The sequence below is a fragment of the Phyllobates terribilis genome, unplaced genomic scaffold, assembly GCF_046119375.1.
Source record: "Phyllobates terribilis strain yellow unplaced genomic scaffold, ASM4611937v1 Scaffold_1__5_contigs__length_1240528914, whole genome shotgun sequence".
NCBI classification, from domain to species: Eukaryota; Metazoa; Chordata; class Amphibia; order Anura; family Dendrobatidae; genus Phyllobates; species Phyllobates terribilis.
This window is the reverse complement of record NW_027362761.1, coordinates 576,529,432-576,554,308: the sequence shown is the minus strand read 5'-3', so window position 1 is coordinate 576,554,308 and position 24,877 is coordinate 576,529,432. Positions and strand designations below refer to the sequence as shown.

The 24,877-nt window shown below is 42.3% G+C and overlaps 1 long non-coding RNA gene across 1 annotated transcript in view; it reads right to left on the bottom strand.

Annotated features, from left to right (window-relative positions):
* Positions 1-8,019: 8,019 nt before the first annotated feature.
* The window catches only part of LOC141169211 (uncharacterized), a 52,364-nt gene continuing 35,506 nt past the window's right edge, over positions 8,020-24,877 (bottom strand). Inside the window, exon 3 of the long non-coding RNA XR_012252288.1 lies at positions 8,020-8,140. This is a non-coding gene — a long non-coding RNA (uncharacterized lncRNA). The remainder of the gene's footprint in view (positions 8,141-24,877) is intronic.

Sequence of the window (24,877 nt, the reverse complement as noted above, 5' to 3'; positions counted from 1 at the left end):
AGGCTACTCCACTGACTAACACACTCTGCAATAGGCCAAAAAGGATTAGCTTTGCTAGATTCAGCCAAATGCTGTGAAAAAAACTTGCACAGCACTGGCACAGACCTGCCTGGCAAAAACTGATAGGAACTGATGTAACCTAGTCCTGAAAAGGACTCCAATTACAATTAGTCTTTACTCCCACAATCTATCTATTTAAGAGCACAGACCTGCCTGATAAAAGTCGTAGGAAATGCTGTAACCTAGTCCTTAAAAGGACTGCAATCACAACTATTCCCTACTCCCAAGCTATCTGTATATTTGTGCGAAAATTGGCTTGAAATTAACAAGGTATAGCGCACACAGCAACAGCGGTGCCGTCTAACACGCAGCTGCAGCAGTGAGAAAATGGTGGCGACGGGGAAAATGGCTTGGTCTTATAGGGCAAGGACATGTGACATACACTGCCAATCACACATGCCCTTGCTTGTGTGAAAAAAAGCACTTCGCTCTGTGTGTGCGCTGCTGATAGGCTGACAGATTGCACCTCCCCACTGCAAATGCGGGAAAGAGAAAAAAAAATGGAGATCTTCATTGTTCCTGCAGAGATCCATCCCCTGCCCCTCCCCCCGCCCCGCTGTACACTCAAACTGCGTATTAACATTAATTTTCATCATTACTGAGAAAAAATCCAGTTATGATTTTGGTGCACGAACAGTTATCGAACATAACCTCGAACAGCCGAATTTTTCTCAAATTGTTCGTGTTCGCCGACCGGCTCGAACACCGCCCAAAACAGCTCGAATTTGAGATTGGCGAACAGTTCGAGTAGAACAACGCTCATCTCTACTCATGAGTAGTGCCCAAGAAAAAGAGGACAAAGAATTAGCTCTGCCACGGAGGATAAGTTCATCAGAGTAGGCAACCACAGAAACTGCAAATTGACAGTACCTCAAATAATAGACCTCATAATTGATGCACATCATACAGCAGTCACATCTCAACATCAAGCATCCAGAGAAGTCTGCAAGAAGCGACTTTTTTGGGTCAAATTTCTGCAAGAAAAGCCACTACTGAGGACCGCAAACAGAAAAACAGACTTGTTTGGACCAAGCAACATTTTTAAGGACTGGACATTAGACCAGTGGTAATCTGTACTGTGGTATGATGAGTCAAAAGTTGAGATTTTTGCCAGCAGCTGACATTTCTTTGGGAAACACTAATAAGATGAGCAATTGATCCTAAATTTTTGATGCCCTCTGTGTGGCATGGAGGGGGAAGTATGATGGTGTCAGGGTGCTTTATGGTGACACTGTTGATGATTTATTCCAAACTCAGGGCACACTTATCCATCACGGCCATTATAGCATTCTGCATTGACATGCCTTCCAATCTGGTTTGCACTTAGTAGAACCATCATTTGTGCTCCAACAGGACAATGCCTCAAAACACCTCCAAGCTAATGTAAGGACTACGTGACCAAGATGGAGAGGGATGGCAACTGTGTTAGATGACATGGCCTCCACAATCACCTGGCCCCAACCCAGTGGAAATGGTTTGAAATGAGTTGGATGCAAAGTGGAGGCAAAGCATTTGAGAAGTGCTTAGCTTGTATGGCAATTCCTTCAAGACTGTTGGAAGCCATTCCTGCTGACGAATTGATGAAGCTGCTTCAGAAAATGCCAATGGTGTGTAAATCTGTCATAAAAGTTAAAGGGGGTCCTTTGAGAAATTTTAAGGTTGAAAACATATACTTGTCTGTTTTACACAGCTTTCTTTTCACCTTGTTTCCGTATGTGTTCCATCTTGGTTTCGCAGCCTTCAGTCTGAATCAACAATGTGCATATTCCAATATGGTCGAGTCCATATGGGTGGAGATACATGGGGCAAAAAACAATAATAAAATTATCATAGGAGTCTGTTATAAACCACCAAATATAGCAGAAGCCAGGGAAAGTCTATTAATGAGACAAATAGACGAAGTAGCAAAAAATAACGAGGTGATTATTATTGGGGACTTCAACTACCCCGATATAGACAGGGAAACCGAAAGCTGTAGATCTCAGAAAGGAAACAGGTTTGTGTCAATTATCAAAGACAATTATTTGTCACAACTTGTGCAGGAACCAACTAGAGGGACGGCCCTTTTAGACTTAATATTAACTAACAGGCCAGACAGAATAACTGAGGTGCAGGTCGGGGGGCACCTGGGAAATAGTGACCACAACATTATACAATTCCACATGTGCTTCAGTAGGGTGCCCAGCAAGGGAGTCCCAAAAAACACTGAACTTCAGGAGGGCAAAGTTTGATCAGCTAAGAGATGCCCTTCACCTTATAGACTGGGATAGTATCTTTAGTAATAGGAGCACGGATAGAAAATGGGAAATTTTCAAAACAGTCCTACATAGTCACTGTAGAAGGTACATACCTTATGGGAATAAAAGGGCTAGGAATAGGGGGAAGCCAATGTGGCTAAATAAGGAAGTCAAGAGGGCAATGAAAAACAAAAAAAGGGCTTTCAGTAAACTTAAACAAGAAGGCAGCGAGGAAGCGCTAATATCTTATAGGGAAAAAAACAAAATCTGTAAGAAACAAATAAGAATAGCAAAAGAGAAGACAGAGAGACTAATTGCCAAGGAAAGTAAAACGAATCCCAAACTGTTCTTTAACTATATAAACAGTAAAAGGATTAAAACTGATGGCATTGGCCCATTGAAAAATAACCTGGGTAAAATCATAGAGGGCGATGAGGGTAAAGCAAACCTACTCAATAGCTTCTTCTCCACTGTTTTCACAAAAGAAAACAATTTATCGGAGGAAATGCAGAGTGATAAAGTAAACCCTCTACTAAATATCACCCACCTAACCCAGGAGGAAGTTCAGAAACGCCTAAATAATATCAAAATAGACAAGTCACCAGGCCCAGATGGCATATACCCCCGGGTACTAAAAGAATTAAGTAATGTGATAGACAGGCCGCTGTATCTTATATTCAAGCACTCTTTATGGACAGGGACTGTCCCACTAGACTGGCGCCAAGCAAATGTGGTACCAATATTCAAAAAGGGGTCTAAAAGTGACCCTGGGAACTATAGACCAGTCAGCTTAACGTCTGTTGTGGGTAAATTGTTTGAAGGATTTCTTAGAGATGCTATTGTAGAATATCTTAATGATAATAACTGTCTAACTCCATATCAACATGGATTCATGAGGGATCGCTCCTGCCAAACTAACCTGATGGCCTTCTACGAGGAGGTGAGCTCACAGCTGGACCGGGGAGAGTCAGTGGATGTTGTATACCTTGACTTCTCCAAAGCGTTTGCTAACGTGCCACACAAAAGGTTGGTATATAAAATGAGAATGCTTGGTCTGGGGGATAATGTGTGCAAGTGGGTAAATAGCTGGCTGAGTGATAGGAAGCAGAGGGTGGTTATCAATGGAGTAAGCTCAGGGTGTGTCAGGGAACTAGCGGGGTGCCTCAAGGGTCTGTCTTGGGCCTATATTATTTAATATATTTATTAATGATCTAGTGGAAGGGTTGCATAGTAAAATAGCAATATTTGCAGATGATACTAAACTTTGTAAAGTAGTTAATACAGATCAGGATAGGGCACAGCTACAGGAGGATTTAGATAAATTGGGGAGTTGGGCCAAAAAATGGCAAATGGGGTTCAATGCCGATAAATGTAAGGTCATGCACATGGGAAAGAAAAACAGCAGTCACCCATACATATTAAATGGGAAACCGTTGGGGAAATCTGACATGGAGAAGGACCTGGGCGTCTTGGTTAATAGCAAATTAAATTGGAGTGCCTAGTGTCAGGCAGCAGCTGCGAAGGCAAATAGAGTCATGGCATGCATCAGAAGAGGAATAGGGGCATATGATGTGAACATTGTTCTTCCTCTGTATAAAGCGCTGGTAAGGCCGCACTTAGAATATTGTGCACAGTTCTGGGCTCCGGTGCTCAGGAAAGACATATTGGAGCTAGAGAGGGTACAAAGGAGGGCGACTAAGGTAATAAAGGGAATGGAGGGACTTGAATACCCAGAGAGGTTGTCAAAATTAGGCCTATTTACATTGGAAAAGAGAAGGCTTAGGGGAGACCTCATAAACATGTATAAATACATCAGGGGGCAGTACAGAGATCTCTCCCATGACCTGTTTATACCAAGGATGGTGACAAAGACGAGAGGGCACACTAGGCGTCTGGAGGAAAGGAGGTTCCTGCACCAGCATAGAAGGGGATTCTTTACGGTCAGAGCCATGAGACTCTGGAACTCTCTGGGAGAGGAAGTGGTGATGTCCAACTCACTTAATGAGTTCAAGAGAGGCCTGGACGCCTTTCTTGAGAACAATAAAATTAAATCTTATGCTTAGTTAATTAATCCAGGGATTTAATCTGACTGCCAGATTGGTGTCGGGAAGTGAATTTTTCCTCAATGATGTAAATTGGCCTATACCGCATGTTTTTTTGTTGCCTTCCCCTGGATCAACGCTGCTGAATAGCTGCAGTGCACAAGAAATAGGCTGAACTGGATGGACGCTTGTCTTTTTTCGGCCTTATAAACTATGTAACTATGTAACTATGTAACATGGACAACCATATCATGAACAGGTACATCCAAACTGTAGACCGGTATATGGTGAGGAATTGGTGAAAATCAAAATTTATGTGGACCATTGGTATGTATGGTGAGTCGGTGACACCACAATGTCAGTTAGGAGCCTATCAAAGAGTAATCCGCCATCTAACACTTACGAAAAAGCAAAACAAGACCTTTCTATTTGCCGTCTAGCAGAAACATTGAATTATACTTATATTCTGAGTAATTTCCATTGAGGGATTAGTTAAGTGCATGTACACTCCCAAACCACTTGGTTACCATAACAATAAGAGCAACGCGTTACTTTTACATTCCGAGATGAATTCTTGACAACCCAGTACAACATAATTGCTGTTCTTCAGTCTCTTTTATATCTATTTAAGAACTCCTATCATAAAATTATGTATTTACATGCTCATTTTTATTTCTGAAAGTCAGCCAGTTACCAGCCTGCAGCTTCGTAATGAAAGACGGGAAGAATTTAGCTACTTATACTATATTAATGTAGTTTGCAAATCATACATGGGTAAATTCTCACCTTTGGCCTTCCTGTACCGTTCCCCGAGGACTTGGTCTTTCTTTTTTTTTTACAATTTTTTGCTGTATTACTTTATTAAAAAGCCATGAATGTCGATAATTTCTCGAGCTGCAGCTACTTTCATAGCTTCGGGGGAGAACGGCACTAAACAACTTTCCAGCTGTGATTTTGACAGCACAAATAACGTTGTATAAGTGTTCCTCTAGATTGGCGTGAAATTATTAGTGTGCATACCATTCATTTACAAAACCCAACAATGGAAATCCATTTGGTATTATTAGCAGAATCCAGTCACACGGAGCGCCATTAGCAGGTGAAAGGGGAGCTGGATGTTACATGACTTTATCCTAGTTGCCCCCCGTGCGGCTGCCACAGAATAATATCATTGTAAGCCATTACATTTCCAGCGCTTGAGAACTAGTCAAGGTCTTTTTTGTTGTTTTGGGATGATTTTTATGGGTTATATGTGTGAAAAATACAACTTTAACATACAATTTCAGATATATTAGGGAATGGTGAAACACTGATCTCTCTTCAATCAATGTACCACCAAAAACTGTAGTCCTCAAAGTATTCTTTTTCCACAAAAAGGTTTCAGAAAAAGAGGTATATACTTAGGTTTGGGGTCTTAGACAAACATTTTTGTCATGAGACAGGTTTTGGGCAAGTAACAGATTTGCACATTATTTTCATGAGATCTACATTCTCAAGACATTCTTCTTAATCCCTTCATGCCTCAACTAATTCCAGTTTTTTAATCTTCGTTTTTTACTCCTCTTCTTTCAAGAGCCATAACTTTATTTATTTTTCCATCCCCATAGCCATATGAAGGCTCGTTGTTTTTGTGAGACAAGTTGTACTTTTGAATGACTTCATTCATTTTATCATGTGATGAACTGGAAAGCGGGAAGCGTGTTGAAATTGCAAAAAAAAGTTGTGATCTGCATTAGTGCTGCTATGTATAATGAAAATCACGATCTCCTATGATCGAAAGCTGAACGCTGACTTTCACGGGAGTATTGTAATAACAAACACGAGGGTCTTCAGCAGACCCTCAGCTGTCAATGCAACCCAACGGCACCTCGCGATCACATCACATATGAGCGGATGAATGACGAGCCCCCCTTACTAGTGTGTGTTTTAAATGTTGCTATCAAAGACTGATTGTGGCATTTAACAGGTTAACAGCTGTGGGTGGAGCATCTGCTAAAGGCACATGATGGCTCATTAAATCAGCCATCATCTGCCGGGAAAGATGCAAGCTCAGCATGCATGTACACCATATGAAGGTGTTAATATTCTGTTGAGGGATTGCAATATCTACATCATAGATGTTCCTCTATAAAAGGTTGGGAGGCTATAAGCTAAAAATTTGCCTGGTTTGCATGAGCTGGTATTGATTTGAGCCGCAATTTACACCAATTCTGGCGTAAATTATAGTAAGTCAGTCTGCACCGAACCCACCCACAATTTTTATCACTTTTTTTATTTTTTTAAAAAAGCAAAAATTTGCAAATGTTATTACGAATGTAGTGTGTGATATAATTTGTGACTTTATTATAGTACAAAATGTGGTGTAAAGGAGTAAGTAAATTATTTTGTAAATATCTGGCAACGTATGTTGGCTCTGATTAAGACAATTTGGGCAATGGTACTGGTACTTGTGTTCAGTGAGTGGTGCTGTTGCTGGTAATTGGGCAACATGTACTTGGTGACCGGAGTTCTATGGCTGACACTGTATTTGGATGGCACTGCATGGTATATTATATACTATTTTAAGGGAGCACTAACTTTGATTGGCTGATGTATTTATGTGTTTGTGCTTGAGTATGCAACTTTGTAAATAGTCTTTATTAAAAGTTTCCTATCACTGTCAACTGCGAAGTCTTTTACATAGCTAGCTGGTCTTCAAAATCAGATACAATTTTATTATGCTCTGGTTCTAAGGGTTTTCCCTGCTTTCCCCTCCCATCTCTCAGTGTTAGAGATAGCAGCAGGGAGGGGATTGTACACGACAGATCAGAGAAGAAAGCAGGAAAGCACAGGATCGTTGATGAGCTGTAGAAAGGAAAATCATCCCAGGAAAGAAGCTGTGCTGATAGATGAGAGCTAAGGAAGGCAGCAGCATCCTTGACACAAATACTTAACATTTAGAATGAATTACTTGGAGAGATACCCATCATGAGAAAAATCTGAAACTTGGAGTAGGTTGTAAACTGCACATCAGGGGCGCTGAAAACAAATGAAGATTATGGAGTAACACTGAAATATTAAAATAGTTTTTCCCCGTCCAAGTGTCCAGTGTCTATATTCATTCAAATGATTGGCTATTAGGCAACTTGAACCTTTCATTGAATTACAAAATCTCTGGTGGTCTAAGGTAGTGGATGAATTAATTATAAATTATCTGGAGGTCTAAAACAGTTAATCTGACTTAAAACAATGACGATGGCAATAGTAAACTAAGGTTGCTCTTGGTGGTCCTAAAAATTGGGGGCTTTGAGCAATACTAATGAAGTAATAATACTATATTTTGCAGTAGGAAGAATAAGTTGAACTTTCAAGTGCTACAATACCACAGACAACCCGTGCACAGATGTGGTGCTGATTTTTAAGCCTTTTTGTAATTCTTTATTTACACATTTTTAATAGCCGACATTTTTTAAGCTTGTAAAACTCGTTTATAACATACAATATTATGTTGTTCAAGAATCATTCGGTAATAATAGAAATAATAAAAGTTGACATTAAAATACGGTGTCACGATCATTAATTATTCACTTGCCTGTATTTTAAAAAAATCCATAAGAAAATATACAAGCCATAATTCTATAAAATAAAGGAAGAGAACAAAGAGAACATATTCACTTTCAGTAGTTATATTCCCTTTATCTATAGCCACACAGTAATCTTGGAGAAACTTGCAGTTAACTCTAATAATAACCAAAAACCATGAATGTCTAATGAGCCGGAATTAATAGTCTTCTGCAGTGCTTTTGCCTTGGCGTAAGGTTTCTGTGAAAAGAAATTCAAAAATAAATAGGTAGAAGACAAAAATAATACAAAGTAATTAAAAATGATGGGAAAAAAAAGTATAGTAGCAACGAAAAAGCAAAAGAATCAATAAAATAGAACAAATTGTAAAATCAATACAAAGGAAAAAAGCAAAAATTGAAAAAATATAAAAAGCAAAAAAATTAATATCATACAAAATATACTAAAATAATAAAAATAAGTAAAGATAGAAGTAATAGTGAAAGATAATTAAATTGATAAACAATTGTGAAAAATGTGAATATAAAAGTTAAAGCAAATAAAAACAAATAAAAAAATAAATTCAAAACTGTTTGAACTTTTTAATAATTGTATGATTGAGTAATAACTGCACCTTAGTGTAACACTAGTTTTTTTCTTATTTGTATAATCATGATCATATAATGGTCTTCTCTCTCAATATTACATGACTCCGCAGTCAATTGTGCAGAAAGAAAAGCGCTATTGATTCCCAGCAGAGCAGAAAACAAATAAGAGCCTGACATCATTGACAGAATTATTAATGATTAGAGGAATAGTTAAGATCAACACATTTGAAGTCCAGGCTCAATGCAGCAAAATGCACCTGAGGTTAGGTTGTAAAGTGAGATATTGGTTAAGTTGTAGTCCCAACATAAATATTTATGGCATGTCCACATGTTAGATATAGGTTCCACCTCTGAGATGTGTACGTATCTCAGTTAAAATGAAAAGTGGAAGCATGCAAAGTCAAAAATCATCGGACCAAAAAGGCCACCTTTGACAGACTTGACTCAAGACATTCAATGTAGCAGATCCCAGTGGAACCGCGGCCTTCACCTTTTGTCCACTATACAGGGATCTGGATTTACTGAGGGGTCCACTGGGTTGCATCCATGGAGTGGCTTCTTGGCAGAGAAGCGAGCCTAAGGCAAGGATGCGCAAATTATCTAGGTCAATAACAGGAGAGACAGAACCATGGACAGAATCGGGAGGTAAAACCACAATCAAGGTAACAGTTGGGGTCAGATAACAGGTGAATAGTAAAAATAAAGTAAGGTTCAGAGCTAGGAAGGATTCAGAGCAATTGAAGACAGGATTGCAAGCCAGATCGGGATCAAGATAAGAACAACATGTAAAACACCACATAACCAGGACTTAACCAGGTGATAACTGGTAACTCAGAGCTATACTGTACACTAGGAGTTTAAATAACATGTGGTGCTGCCACAGGGAGCTAACTACACGTGATAAAGCTCCTTGATAGCACACACACCTATTCTGCCACCCAGAGATATTGGCTATAAAATCTCTCTCACTAGCACCTTTTGCAGGATAAATTCTTCTGGCAAAAGAGGCAGATGTCTTTTGAGCAGGTCTAGTTAGAGAGGTAACGGTATCCCTTCTTCGCAATAGAGAGATGAAAATTTCTGGTTAGTTTTTTTCATTGATGTTATTAGACATAAAAAAAGATCTTTCCTCAGGACCAGAACCTCTCCAGTGCTCCAGATAATGCCGAGACCCTCTAACTGTACTGGAATCAAGAATGTTTTGCACCTCATACTGCAGGTTGCTATTGATAGTAAGAGGCGATAGAGGGTCTCTGACAAGGTGGACAGGAGATTGGTATATTTTGAGCAGAGATTTGTGGAACACATTAGGTTTTTTAAAGGATGAATGAAGTTTTAGATGGAAATCTACAGGGTTAATGACCTCAATTATGTCATATGGACCAATAAATTTGGGCCCCGGCTTGGCAGAAAGAACCTTAAGTTTAATGTTGTGAGTAGATAACTAAACTTTGTCTTCAAAGCTTGGTTCTTTAGTACATCTCTTATATACTGAATAGATTGACTCTGCGTCACCCTGCCATATTGGCCATAACATCTCCTCTATCACAGTGTCTCCTGCAGGATGAATATGGTGGCACCTGGTGACAGAGGCACATGCAGATGGAGCAGATCCGGGTATAGACTTAACACTGCGCATGCACAGTTCTCTTTTCTCCAATCAATCTTTTGGCAATTATAAAAATATTGCAGCACACTTGCTCAGCTGTACATGAACATGTCTTAGAATGCTGATAGGAGGGAAGAAAGAATGTAATCAGAGAGGAGTGAGTGATGAATGTGTTTGATACCTATTGGGCAGAACATGGATCGTCTCCATATGGTGTCTAATAGATCTGTAGGTAGCTCGTGTAAACTGTTTGGACTGGAGCTTATTCATCAGGAGAGCATTGGTTGACTGGGGGCTAGAGTAACTTATCCTTTGCAGGAGAGTCTGTGAGCTAGATGTTGAAATTAGTGATAAGATTTTGAGATTCTGCTCAGTGGGTCATGAGAGTTGTCATATTGATTTCAATTGAACAGGGCCTAGAGAGTTTTGGTGAATGGTGGGCTAGAGTGGTCTAGATGTAGAACAGCACACCTTGTACTGCTCTGCAAGGACTGATGCAGAAGAGACATTGCGAAGCATGTTGTTAGGCTAAAGAGGGGTCAGTTTTGGGGGGCCAAATGGGACTGTGAGAGATGTCAACCCTGGGGAGAGCCAAGGACGGATGCATGGGGTAGACTCATTGTATTAGGCTGTGTGTACCAGAAGTACACACAGTACCAGACACTGGTCATCACCTGCCCAATACAATCCCAACAGTGAAACATTGTGGTGGCAGCATCATGCTATGGGGGTGTTTTTCAGCTGCAGGGACAGGACGACTGGTTGCAATTGAAGGAAACATGAATGCGGCCAAGTACAGAGATATCCTGGATGAAAACCTCTTCCAGAGTGCTCTGGACCTCAGACTTGGCTGAAGGTTCACCTTCCAACAAGACAATGACCCTAAGCACACAGCTAAAATAACAAAGGAGTTGCTTCAGAACAACTCTGTGACCATTTTTGACTGGCCCAGTCAGAGCCCTGACCTAAACCCAATTGAGCATCTCTGGAGAGACCTGAAAATGGCTGTTCACCAACGTTCACCAACGTTCACCATCCAACCTGACGCAACTGGAGAGGATCTGCAAGGAAGAATGGCAGATGATTCCCAAATCAAGGTGTGAAAAACTTGTTGCATCATTCCCAAGAAGACTCATGGCTGTACTAGCTCAAAAGGGTGCTTCTACTCAATACTGAGCAAAGGGTCTGAATACTTATGACCATGTGATATTTCAGTTTTTCTTTTTTAATAAATTTGCAAAGATTTCTACATTTCTGTTTTTTTTTCAGTCAAGATGGGGTGCAGAGTGTACTTTAACGAGAAAAAAAATGAACTTTTTAGAATTTATCAAATGGCTGCAATGAAACAAAGAGTGAAAAATTTAAAGGGGTCTGAATACTTTCTGTACCCACTGTACATTGTTATTTTCCTCAGTAAAATTACAACACTGCCATAAAGAATTTCCCTAAGCATACTGAAGATGAACCATAGGACCAGTGAACAGGTCAACTTACACAGTAAAACCAGACAGCTGAGCATCAATACATTTATTATCCATAGATTTCCTGTCCATTGAAAAGTCATGAAGCCAAAAGAAGCATATAACATTGAGTTTGGAAAGTCAGGAAGGTCACTTGATTGAGTAATTTGCTTTGACCCACACAAGTTCCCAATCATTATAAACTCTGCAGGGAGCAAATTGATTCCCTAAATAGACAGTGACCTTCTGCTCCATATTGAACTACAGAGAATTATGCCTGCAGGAAGGGTGGGTTACATTTATCACACCTTATATCTATAGGATAGCTAACTACAGAGGCAGCGTTTATCTATATGCACTATTAGAATAGATGTTATGCCTCACAAATGTTGACAAGGACATTACTAAGTATTGACTCAAATGCTTTTCAGTCAGGGAACATTTCCTATAACTTTCCGCTCTCCACCAGCTCATTGCTGGGCTCTCCTGCTCTCTAGTGGTGCTTTCCTGAATTCTGCCCCTGGCCACTACTGGTTATAATGGAAATTGGCCTGGTTTATTGACGTCACCTATACAGTGCCTGTGAATTCCAAGGGCGTCATAGAGAAAAATTAAAATCCATACAGACATCTCCAGAGAAGAGAGAATAGCTGACACTTCAACCTCACTTGAAGTAGGACTACACATTGAACAAGTGTGACTAATTGTAGCTAGGGAGAAAGAAACTAATTATAAAAAGGGAAATGTGGTAGAAGATCTGCCACGTTATCTCCATTGAAGTAGCAGTCCCCTGCAGCGACCAGGTAATTGAAACAGGAAGATATACTTTGGGAACCAGATACCAAAATGGGGATTCATTTACCCAGAGGCAGAAGCTTCTTTTCATCAAGGAAGCTTCTTACACTTTTTGTTTCAAGGTCCAGATATGAATATTAGGGATTTGCATTGATTTAAAATTTATAGGAGATATATTTTTGGGGTCGTAGAAAGGTGACGGACATAACGCATTCACTCACATCACCATAGGGTCATTAGAACCCCTCCAACCGATATATGATGCCATCCAGGCCATGTTTGATCTCTATGTATAGGGAAAATGGAAATAAGAAATATGACGACAACATCTTCCACCTGTGACCTCCTGGGGTGAAAATATAATGTAAGTTGGGGACCTCATAAAATTCTGAAGGGCTGAGCACATCCCACAATCAGCGCCCACATGAACTCATCAAGGCCCAGGGCAGGAATGTGGGTGTAACCTTGAGCTAAAAAAAAGCAGCATTTGGGTTTGGGTCAGCTGTCAACATCACCATCTACTACTGCTTCGAACGTAAGACTACAATCATTTTATAGACAATCATCTTGGCATAAATATCATACATACATTTTTCTTGCAACTATTTAGCATATGATTAATTATGCAGATTCTTGTCATGTCACTGCATTGTTACTGTTTTGTTACTAAAAATCGAAATTTTTACTTTTATTACTTTGTCAGTATTTTGCAAATCCTCCTTTTGCTTTCAACACTGCCTGAATCCTTCTGGGCATGTTCTCGATCAGTTTTTTTTTTATACAGTTTTTTCTTCAATTCTACACACAAGTGTTTGATTGGGTTGAGGTCTGGGGACTGTTGGGGGCCAATCTAGCACCTCTTCTTTATTGTCATTGAACCATTTCTTCAGCAATCACAATGTATGCTTCTGGTAATTGTCCTGCTGGAAAACTCTGTCTTCCTTTTCATACTCATAGTACTTGAGTGTATGAAGAAACTCATCTTGTAAATGTCACGCAAGATGTGGGAAAGACTAAAGTGCAACACTAAGCGATGAGGGGAAGGTATCCCAGACACTAGGGAAAAGGAGAGTGGAGACCTCTTAGGCTGAGCTGATATCACCCTGTCTCCACTATTGTCCCTATATTGGTTCCTCACCAATTGCCTCACAGAAACCTAAAACCCTGTATTTCCCTAGAGCTTGGCCCTGGATAGGGAAGGGGGGGGTGAGCACTAGTCAGTCCCCACTAACAACTAAAGACAAGAAGGGAGACAGACAAGGGGAAGTAACTTAGCTTGAGCCGACTTCAGAGAGGTTGCACACATGACCTCTTAGCACCAGAGAGGAAGTAAGCAGACTGCAACAGTTCCAAGCCTTCACAAGAGGTCATGTGAATATCACTGGCACCTCCCTATAGCAAACTGAAAGTATTTAAACACCCCGGCCAGGGTGTTAATTAGAGCAGGACGGAAGTAGCTGCTGGGTCCTAGAGTGAGACAAATTCTAAGAAGGGGTCTGTAATGCCAAACGAAGAGATCTCCTGCAACCAACTGCAGGGCGACTGTCTGTCACATCTGACACATCCATGACAGTAGAATACTCATATATAGCTTAAAATTGAGACCACCATCGATCCTAGTTAAGTACTTAACGCCTTTGCTGTGAAGCAACTACTTATCATGAGACTCTCTCCACCGGACTTGACAGTTCCTTCAATTTCTCGTTCCCTTAGCCCCTTTTTCTCTTGTTTCTTCTAGACTCATTTGCACCCATCAGAGTCTAATCTATTGACTTTCATCTCAATGTTCCAAATCACCCATTTCCAATCTTCTACTGTCCACTTTTCGTACTTTTTTGCAAACTCGTGCAGATGCTTCTTATGACAATATTGAAGTGAGGGTTCTACACCTTTTTACGAGACTTGAGTAATGTGCACTGCATGGTGCTTGCATATATATCTGTGATCTCACTATCATGAAGCATACGAGCCACCACTACTGCTGTGCTTGTAGCACTAGGACTGATTGACCTTGTAATGAGCCGACTAGTTGATTCTGACAGTTTGCCTAGACATCAACCTCTTAGTTTTTGAATGGATGGACAGACTTCATTTCGTATTCTCCCGTATTTTTTTAATTTTTGCTTTTCTTGGGAAATCTTCTTCATGGATGCTCCTCAATTCAAACTAGTGACCGTTCACTTGGGAATCAACCTAATAACACACTGAGCTATTAGGGAATGGGAGAACAGGTTGTAATTTGTAGTATACAGGAAGAAAAAGACTTTTCAACTACCAGGAGCAAAACAGTAACAATGCAGTGACATGACAAGAATCTGCATAACTAATCATATGCTAAATAGTTGCAAGTCAAACTTATGTATGAGATAGTCAAGATGATTGTCTATAAAATGAAGGTAATCTCACGTTCGACGCAGTAGTGGATGGTGAGATATGGACTGAAAGTCAAAAGTTGAAAACAATGTTACCATTTTTCTTGTCAGTGTACAGCTCGCTGTATTTCTGTTTGCTTTCCTAAGGAGTACCACCCTCTGCTAAGCTCTGAAGCTCATCAAGAGAATGCCAAGAGTGTGCAAAGCAGTCATCAAAGCAAAAGGTGGCTACTTTGAAGAACCTAGAATATAAGACATATTTTCAGTTGTTTCACACTTTTTTGTTAAGTATATAATTCCACGTGTTAATTCATAGTTTTGATACCTTCAGTGTGAATGTAGAATTTTCATAGTCATGAAAATACAGAAAAATCTTTAAAAGAGAAGGTGCGTCCAAACTTTTGCACTGTACTATATATATATATATATATATATATATATATATATATATATATATATATATATATATATATATATATATATATACATATATATATAAATATATATGTATTCCATGCTTTGGGATCGGACGTGTATATATGATAAAAAGGTTAAGAGTGAACAGATGACAGAGAAACAAATTGGAAGACCAGTGTCTGCAAATGAGGTATAGATAGATTTCAACTCCTTCCCAGCCCTCAGAATCCAGCAAGAAGGCGGCGGACCAAAATTTTGCTGCAATTTGCACAAATTGAATTGCGAAAAATTCAGAATCTGGAGAACCCAAATAATTTGGGAGACTTGTAATGAATTTTACCTGTCACCAATTACTTTGCCTATCTTTTACGACATTCATTAGATGTAATTCTGTGATTTTCATATCGAATGAAATATGCAGCTCAGCCTTAGAGGATTGAATATTGTCAGGATTAAATATCGGTTATTAGGATCAGTCTGTGCAATTGCTGAGTGCGTTCTCTTGGCTGAAAGGTTTTAATTGCATTAAATTTTCATGTATTGTTTTAACGATTCCAGTATTGATGTTCCGCATTCACAAAATAACGACACTTTCCTTGGCCTATAATTATAGGATATTAAATGTGTAATTACATAATTGAGGCACATGGTGCTCACACAATTAACGTTTTATTCCTAGTCTTTAAATTGTGGAATTTCTTCTTGAGGTAAAGGTTCTTCTTTCACGCTGAGAAAATGTGAGATATGAATACATTGGGTTTACAGTGATTGGTCTTCAACATTAGGATCTTAGTATCGTGAGGAGCCCTGTCAATTACTACTATTAGTAAGCCATGCTGGGAAAAGTGGTGGCAAGAGTCATATGACCCCATCAGCTACTGTGTTGTATTAGCTTCCATGTTTATGATGCTTCTCGGATTTCCCAGTTCACGTAATAAAATATAATAATTTCCCTCTTACCGATAACCCAAGAATTCTATCCTTCTATCCTGAAATCTGATATTATCTACTAAAGTATTACAAAATAATGCTCTTTAGCGATAATCGAATCCGATGACATTCGAATTTGGCAGTTCTATCAAAATTGGTCAAGAAATTCAATTTACAACAAATTTTGTCAATACCATTGAAATGTGCCTTATTATACTCTGGGATCTCTCTATCCAGACCCCAGAGAATATTAAATGTAGGTGTTAAATATAAAAAAATAGTAGAATAGTATATTAACGTCTGCTCATCTGTCTGGCCTGCAGCATTCGGTCACCCTGGTCCTCCATTGGCTCCACCTGGCTCCAATCTCTTCTGGTCTCCCATCACTCTGCGCTGCTGGTGATCGCTGTGCTGACTTGGCCTTGAGTGACACGTCATGACATCACAACATTGCAACATGTGCTGCTCGAGGCCTACTCAATACAGTAGTGCCAACACAGAGTGCAGGAAGATGCAGAAAAGGATGACGCCTGAAATGAAGACTAGAAGAAATCATAGGGAGGTAGCCTTGGAGAACAGAGTTGAGATCTGCAGTAGTGGAACAGATTCAGCTGCGTGGTACGTATTCTATTTTTTTATTTCCTTAACCCTAATCTTGGCCCTCTACAGTTTACCAAAATGGTGGCCTCCTGGTTGCCATTTTTATTAATTTGCACGGCAACAGTCAGAAGATATTCAGATTCCGTTTAGTCCAAATTTTTGTACAATTTGATTTGCCATTTACCCCGTTTGCTTATGTTTAATGCTAATATAATCTCATGCCGTAACAACAGCGAGAGTGTGAAATATGTGAACCAACACATTGTTATATAAGCTGCACAAATGCCGTGTTTGCGTGGGTTTCCTCCGGGTTCTCCAGTTTCCTCCCACACTCCAAAAGGCATACTGATAGGGAATTCAGATTGTGAGCCCCGATGGGGACAGTGGCCATAATGTATGTAAAGCGCTGTGGAATTAATGGCGCTCTATAAGCAAGTAAAATAAATAAATAAAATCAGCACGCAGTGGTGGATAGTTGATGTCATGCTGCAACTGACCGGATCAGAGATAACTTCTGCTGCATATTTCAGGCTGAAATTGGGTTAAAGACATTGGTCCATCTGGGATTGTTATGGCACATTGAGCGGTAATTTCAGATGTAAGAGCTTCTCATAACTTGATAATGGGAACCTTGTGCGGCTATCAGTGGAGAAGTGGCCACAAATGCAAGGATCTACCCATTAATTTCTATAAAAAATTGCAGAGAAAGCCTGCTCGGTAATTGTCAGCGCTCCCATAAAAATGAATAGAGAGAAGCACATGTGCAGGCATCTTTCTACTGCTAACGTCATGTGATGAGGCCTATTCTTGAGATATATGCGGGTACCAGCTATGGGATGCACATCTATCAGAATTTCCTATTAATACAGTGGGGAAAAAAAGTATTTTATTAAAAAAAGGGGTTGTTTCATCCAGAATATTTATAGCATACAGTGTGTGGGGGGGAGTATTTAGTCAGCCACCAATTGTGCAAGTTCTCCCACTTAAAAAGATGAGAGAGGCCTGTAATTGACATCATAGGTAGACCTCAACTATGAGAGACTAAATGAGAAAACAAATCCTGAAAATCACATTGTCTGATTTGGAAAGAAATTGTTTTCAAATTTTGGTGGAAAATAAGTATTTGGTCAATTACAAAAGTCCATCTCAATACTTTGTTATATATCCTTTGTTGGCAATGACAGAGGTCAAACGTTTTCTGTAAGTCTTCACAAGGTTGGCACACACTGTTGCTGGTATGTTGGCTCATTATTCCATGCAGATCTCCTCTAGAGGAGTGATGTTTTGAGGCTGTCGCTGGGCAACACGGACTTTCAACTCCCTAAAAAGGTTTTCTATAGGGTTTAGATTAGGAGACTGGCTAGGCCACTCCAGGACCTTGAAATGCTTCTTACAAAGCCACTCCTGGCAGAGAAACAGCCTCAAAGCATGATGTTGCCACCCCCATGCTTCACAGTAGGTATGGTGTTCTTTGGATGCAACTCAGCATTCTTTCTCTTTCAAACATAACGAGTTGTGTTTCTACCAAACAGTTCTACTTTGGTTTCATCTGACCATATGACATTCTCCCAATACTCCTCTGGATCATCCAAATGCTCTCTAGCAAACTTCAGATGGGCCCGGACATGTAATGACTTAAGCAGGGGGACTCATCTTGCACTGCAGGATCTGAGTCCCTGGTGGCGTAGTGTGTTATTGATGGTAGCCTGCGTAACGTTGGTCCCAGCTCTCTGCAAGTTATTCATTAGGTCCCCCAGTGTGGTTCTGGGATTTTTGCTCACCATTCTTGAGATCATTTTGACCCCATGGGGTGAGATCTTGTGTGGAGCCCTAGATCGAGGGAGATTATCAGTGGTCTTGTATGTCTTCCATTTTCTAATTATAGCTCCCACAGTTGATTTCTTCATACCAAGCTGCTTGCCTATTGAAGATTCAGTCTTCTCAGCCAGGTGAAGGGCTATAATTTTGTTTCTGATGTCCTTTGAAAGCTCTTTGGTCTTCACCATAGTGGAGTTTGGAGTGTGACTGTTTGAGGTTGCGGACAGGTGACTTTTATACTGATAACAAGTTCAAACAGGTGCCAGTACTACAGGTAATGAGTGGAGTACAGAGGAGCCTCTTAAAGAAAAAGTTACAGGTCAGTGAGTGCCAGAAATCTTGCTTGTTTGTAATTGACCAAATACTTATTTTTCACCAAAATTTTTTTCATCTTTTTAAGTGGGAGAACTTGCACAATTGGTGGCTGACTAAATCCTCCCCCCCACTCCACTGTATGCTATAAATATTCTGGATGAAACAACCCCTTTTAAGGTAAATTTTGTTGAAAGCCATACTTCCCTCCAAATTTAGAACTTATGTTTTATGTCACTGCTGATTCTTGCAGATTTCTGGATTAATGTCATGCTAGTTATGGGAAGGACCCAGCGTACGATGGCGGGAAAACGGGGAAGCCCAGCAACTAGGGAAAGGGAGAGTGGAGACCCCTAGTCAGATCTAACAACACCCTGACTCCCCTATCATCCCTAAATAGGTTCCGAACCTATCGCTGAGAAGAATAACTTAGCCCTGGCTGTCCCTAGAGCTTGGCCCAAGGAAGGGAGGGGGAGGGGTGAGCACTAGTCAGCCCCACTGCAACTAAAGACAAACCAGGGAAACAGACAAGGGGATACACTTAGCATTGAGAAGATACCAGAGAGATCACGACTAGTGTTGAGCGATACCTTCCGATATCGGGAAATATCGGATCGGATTGGATCGGACCGATACCGAAAAAGTATCGGATATCGCCGATTCCGATACCGGAAACCAATGCAAGTCAATGGGACATAAATATCGGAATTAAAATAAACCCTTTCTTTCCTTGTAGGTTATTTCTACATGAAGGAAAACAACTAAGAATAATGTAGAATGTATTGGGGGAGGTGGGGGAGACAATAAAGGCATAGAGGTTTAGCCCAGTCAAATGGAATAGCAGGAATTAATATTTTTTTATTATGTTCTGAGTTACGGAAATATTAACTATGTTAAGTATTTTTATATTTTGTCAGATATTTATGTTTCACTACTTCCATGCTCTTCACCTTCTTTTTTACTTCTCCCACACTTTCTCCTTCATCATCCTCAGCATCTTTTTCATCCACTTCTTCTTCACCTTCTTCTTCTTCACCTTCTTCGTATTATTCTTTTTTTTACATTCTTCATATTCTACTTCTTCATCTTCTTCATATTCTTCTTCTTCATCATATTCTTATTTGTGACAGGCATTCCTGTAGTTGTTATCTATAAAAGGTTGGACATTACACCTTTCGTTCTGCCCGTCACAAAAGATTTACAACAGGATTTGTCCGCGTTCAGTTTGGCCTGCAGCAGCAGGTCTTTTCCAGGGGCACCACGAGGAGGAACGGACTCACCCCCATACACTGCTTAGTCATCTTCTGCTTATAATTTAGATATTATCTTTTGCTCTGATTTTTAGTCTTATGCTTAATGTTCTTCCGCTTTTTGTTCTGCAGCTTCTTGTATTTCTGCTTCTTGGTTTTCTGTCTCTTGTTTTTCTGTATCTTGGTGCTTGTCTTCTCTTCTTTGTCTTCTTGGTCAACTTCTTCAGGGTCATCTTCTTGGTCTTCTTCGGGGTGGTCTTCAGGGTCGTCGTCTTCGGGGGTCCTCGTCTTCGGGGTCCTCGTCTTCTTCGGGTTGGTCTTCTGGGTCCTCGTCTTCGGGGTCCTCGTCTTCTTCGGGGTGGTCTTCAGGGTCCTCGTCTTCTTCGGGGTGGTCTTCAGGGTCCTCGTCTTCTTCGGGGTGGTCTTCAGGGTCCTCGTCTTCAGGGTCATTGTCTTCGGGGTCCTCGTCTTCTTAGGGTTGGTCTTCAGGGTCCTCGTCTTCAGGGTCCTCGTCAGGGAGATCCAGAGTGATTACCAAGAACCATTTCAAAAAGCTTGAACTTGGAAATGTAGCAGAAGGTACAAGAAAGCTGAGGAACTACCGAGGACCAGCTGACGGTACTGGAACCCGGATGGATAGCAGAAGGTACAAGAGCCAATGGAACTACCGAGGACCAGCTGATGTTACTGGAACTCGGTTACTAAGCAGGAGGTACCTGTGCCAGAAAGCACTACCAAGGACCAGCAGACGTTGGTGGAACTTGGATACCGAGAAGGAGGCACCTAATCCAAAGGCACTGCCGAGAACCAGCTGACGGTACTGGAACCCGGATGGGTAGCAGAAGGTACAAGAGCCAATGGAACTACCGAGGACCAGCTGATGTTACTGGAACCCGGATGGGTAGCAGAAGGTACAAGAGCCAATGGAACTACCGAGGACCAGCTGATGTTACTGGAACTCGGTTACTAAGCAGGAGGTACCTGTGCCAGAAAGCACTACCAAGGACCAGCAGACGTTGGTGGAACTTGGATACCGAGAAGGAGGCACCTAATCCAAAGGCACTGCCGAGAACCAGCTGACGGTACTGGAACCCGGATGGGTAGCAGAAGGTACCCATGTAAAAAAAAAGTTCAAGGCCGCGAGCCGGCCGCAGTTACCAAAACCCACAGTCCTACAGAGGGTGCTTGTCCTATTGGCACTATGGAACCAGCCTTCATTGCCAGATCCCGCAGCCCACATAGGAGTCACCTAAACTGCAGGCACCATAGAGTCGGCTAACCCGACCGCAACACGACAGGACAACGCATTGGAGGCAAAGTGACGTTGACACTACCCGGAAACAGCTGGCGTGCTGGAACCAGGCTGGGCAGGAGGGAGTACCCGTGCCAAAGACACTGCCGAGAACCAGCTGACGGTACTGGAACCCGGATGGGTAGCAGAAGATACAAGAGCAAATGGAACTACCGAGGACCAGCTGACGGTACTGGAACCCGGATGGGTAGCAGAAGGTACAAGAGCCAATGGAACTACCGAGGACCAGCTGATGTTACTGGAACTCGGTTACTAAGCAGGAGGTACCTGTGCCAGAAAGCACTACCAAGGACCAGCAGACGTTGGTGGAACTTGGATACCGAGAAGGAGGCACCTAATCCAAAGGCACTGCCGAGAACCAGCTGACGGTACTGGAACCCGGATGGGTAGCAGAAGGTACCCATGTAAAAAAAAAGTTCAAGGCCGCGAGCCGGCCGCAGTTACCAAAACCCACAGTCCTACAGAGGGTGCTTGTCCTATTGGCACTATGGAACCAGCCTTCATTGCCAGATCCCGCAGCCCACATAGGAGTCACCTAAACTGCAGGCACCATAGAGTCGGCTAACCCGACCGCAACACGACAGGACAACGCATTGGAGGCAAAGTGACGTTGACACTACCCGGAAACAGCTGGCGTGCTGGAACCAGGCTGGGCAGGAGGGAGTACCCGTGCCAAAGACACTGCCGAGAACCAGCTGACGGTACTGGAACCCGGATGGGTAGCAGAAGGTACAAGAGCCAATGGAACTGCCGAGAACCAGCTGGCGGTGCTGGAGCCCAGGGTAAATACTAAAAACAGAAGAGCCAGAGGTGTATTTGGAGGAGGTTTTAAATCCGTACTACAGTGGATGTGGACAAAGCAGGAGAATTTGCCGGACACACAGCTGGGGATCAGCTGACGTTACTGAATCCCAATAACACTGGAGCAAGCGTTGACTGTGCAGACGGCACTTCTGAGCAGCAACTAGCGGTATTGGAGCCCAGGGTAAATACTAAAAACGGAGGAGCCAGAGGTGTAATTGGAGCAAGTTTTAAATAAGTAGCACAGTGAATATGGACAGAGCAGGAGAAATTGCCGTGAACACAGCAGGGGAACAGCTGACGTTACCGAACCCCAATAACACCGCAGCAAGTGTTGACTGTGCAGACGGCACTTCCGAGCGCCAACTGGCGGTGCTGGAGCCCAGGGATAAGAATGAAAACAGAGGAGCCAGAGGTGTAATTGGAGCAACTTTAAAATCTGTAGTAGTGAGAATGTGGACAGAGCAGGAGAAATTGCCGTCCGCACAGCAGGGGAACAGCTGACGTTACTGAACCCCAATAACATGGTAGCAAGTGTTGACTGTGCAGACAGCACTTCCGAGCGCCAACTGGCGGTGCTGGAGCCCAGGGATAAGAATGAAAACAGAGGAGCCAGAGGTGTAATTCGAGCAACTTTAAAATCTGTAGTAGTGAGAATGTGGACAGAGCAGGAGAAATTGCCGTCCGCACAGCAGGGGAACAGCTGACGTTACTGAACCCCAATAACACGGCAGCAAGTGTTGACTGTGCAGACGGCACTTCCGAGCGCCAACTGGCGGTGCTGGAGCCCAGGGATAAGAATGAAAACAGAGGAGCCAGAGGTGTAATTGGAGCAACTTTAAAATCTGTAGTAGTGAGAATGTGGACAGAGCAGGAGAAATTGCCGTCCGCACAGCAGGGGAACAGCTGACGTTACTGAACCCCAATAACATGGTAGCAAGTGTTGACTGTGCAGACAGCACTTCCGAGCGCCAACTGGCGGTGCTGGAGCCCAGGGATAAGAATGAAAACAGAGGAGCCAGAGGTGTAATTGGAGCAACTTTAAAATCTGTAGTAGTGAGAATGTGGACAGAGCAGGAGAAATTGCCGTCCGCACAGCAGGGGAACAGCTGACGTTACTGAACCCCAATAACACGGCAGCAAGTGTTGACTGTGCAGACGGCACTTCCGAGCGCCAACTGGCGGTGCTGGAGCCCAGGGATAAGAATGAAAACAGAGGAGCCAGAGGTGTAATTGGAGCAACTTTAAAATCTGTAGTAGTGAGAATGTGGACAGAGCAGGAGAAATTGCCGTCCGCACAGCAGGGGAACAGCTGACGTTACTGAACCCCAATAACATGGTAGCAAGTGTTGACTGTGCAGACGGCACTTCCGAGCGCCAACTGGCGGTGCTGGAGCCCAGGGATAAGAATGAAAACAGAGGAGCCAGAGGTGTAATTCGAGCAACTTTAAAATGTGTAGTACAGTGGATGTGGACAAAGCAGGAGAAATTGCCGTCCGCACAGCAGGAGAACAGCTGACGTTACTGAACCCCAATAACACGGCAGCAAGTGTTGACTGTGCAGACGGCACTTCCGAGCGCCAACTGGCGGTGCTGGAGCCCAGGGATAAGAATGAAAACAGAGGAGCCAGAGGTGTAATTCGAGCAACTTTAAAATGTGTAGTACAGTGGATTTGGACAAAGCAGGAGAAATTGCCGTCCGCACAGCAGGAGAACAGCTGACGTTACTGAACCCCAATAACACGGCAGCAAGTGTTGACTGTGCAGACGGCACTTCCGTGCGCCAACTGGCGGTGTTGGAGCTCAGGGATAATACTGAAAACAGAGGAGCCAGAGGTGTAATTGGAGCAACTTTAAAATCTGTAGTAGTGAGAATGTGGACAGAGCAGGAGAAATTGCCGTCCGCACAGCAGGGGAACAGCTGACGTTACTGAACCCCAATAACATGGTAGCAAGTGTTGACTGTGCAGACAGCACTTCCGAGCGCCAACTGGCGGTGCTGGAGCCCAGGGATAAGAATGAAAACAGAGGAGCCAGAGGTGTAATTGGAGCAACTTTAAAATCTGTAGTAGTGAGAATGTGGACAGAGCAGGAGAAATTGCCGTCCGCACAGCAGGGGAACAGCTGACGTTACTGAACCCCAATAACACGGCAGCAAGTGTTGACTGTGCAGACGGCACTTCCGAGCGCCAACTGGCGGTGCTGGAGCCCAGGGATAAGAATGAAAACAGAGGAGCCAGAGGTGTAATTCGAGCAACTTTAAAATGTGTAGTACAGTGGATGTGGACAAAGCAGGAGAAATTGCCGTCCGCACAGCAGGAGAACAGCTGACGTTACTGAACCCCAATAACACGGCAGCAAGTGTTGACTGTGCAGACGGCACTTCCGTGCGCCAACTGGCGGTGTTGGAGCTCAGGGATAATACTGAAAACAGAGGAGCCAGAGGTGTAATTGGAGCAACTTTAAAATCTGTAGTAGTGAGAATGTGGACAGAGCAGGAGAAATTGCCGTCCGCACAGCAGGGGAACAGCTGACGTTACTGAACCCCAATAACATGGTAGCAAGTGTTGACTGTGCAGACAGCACTTCCGAGCGCCAACTGGCGGTGCTGGAGCCCAGGGATAAGAATGAAAACAGAGGAGCCAGAGGAGTAATTGGAGCAACTTTAAAATGTGTAGTACAGTGGATGTGGACAAATCAGGAGAAATTGCCGT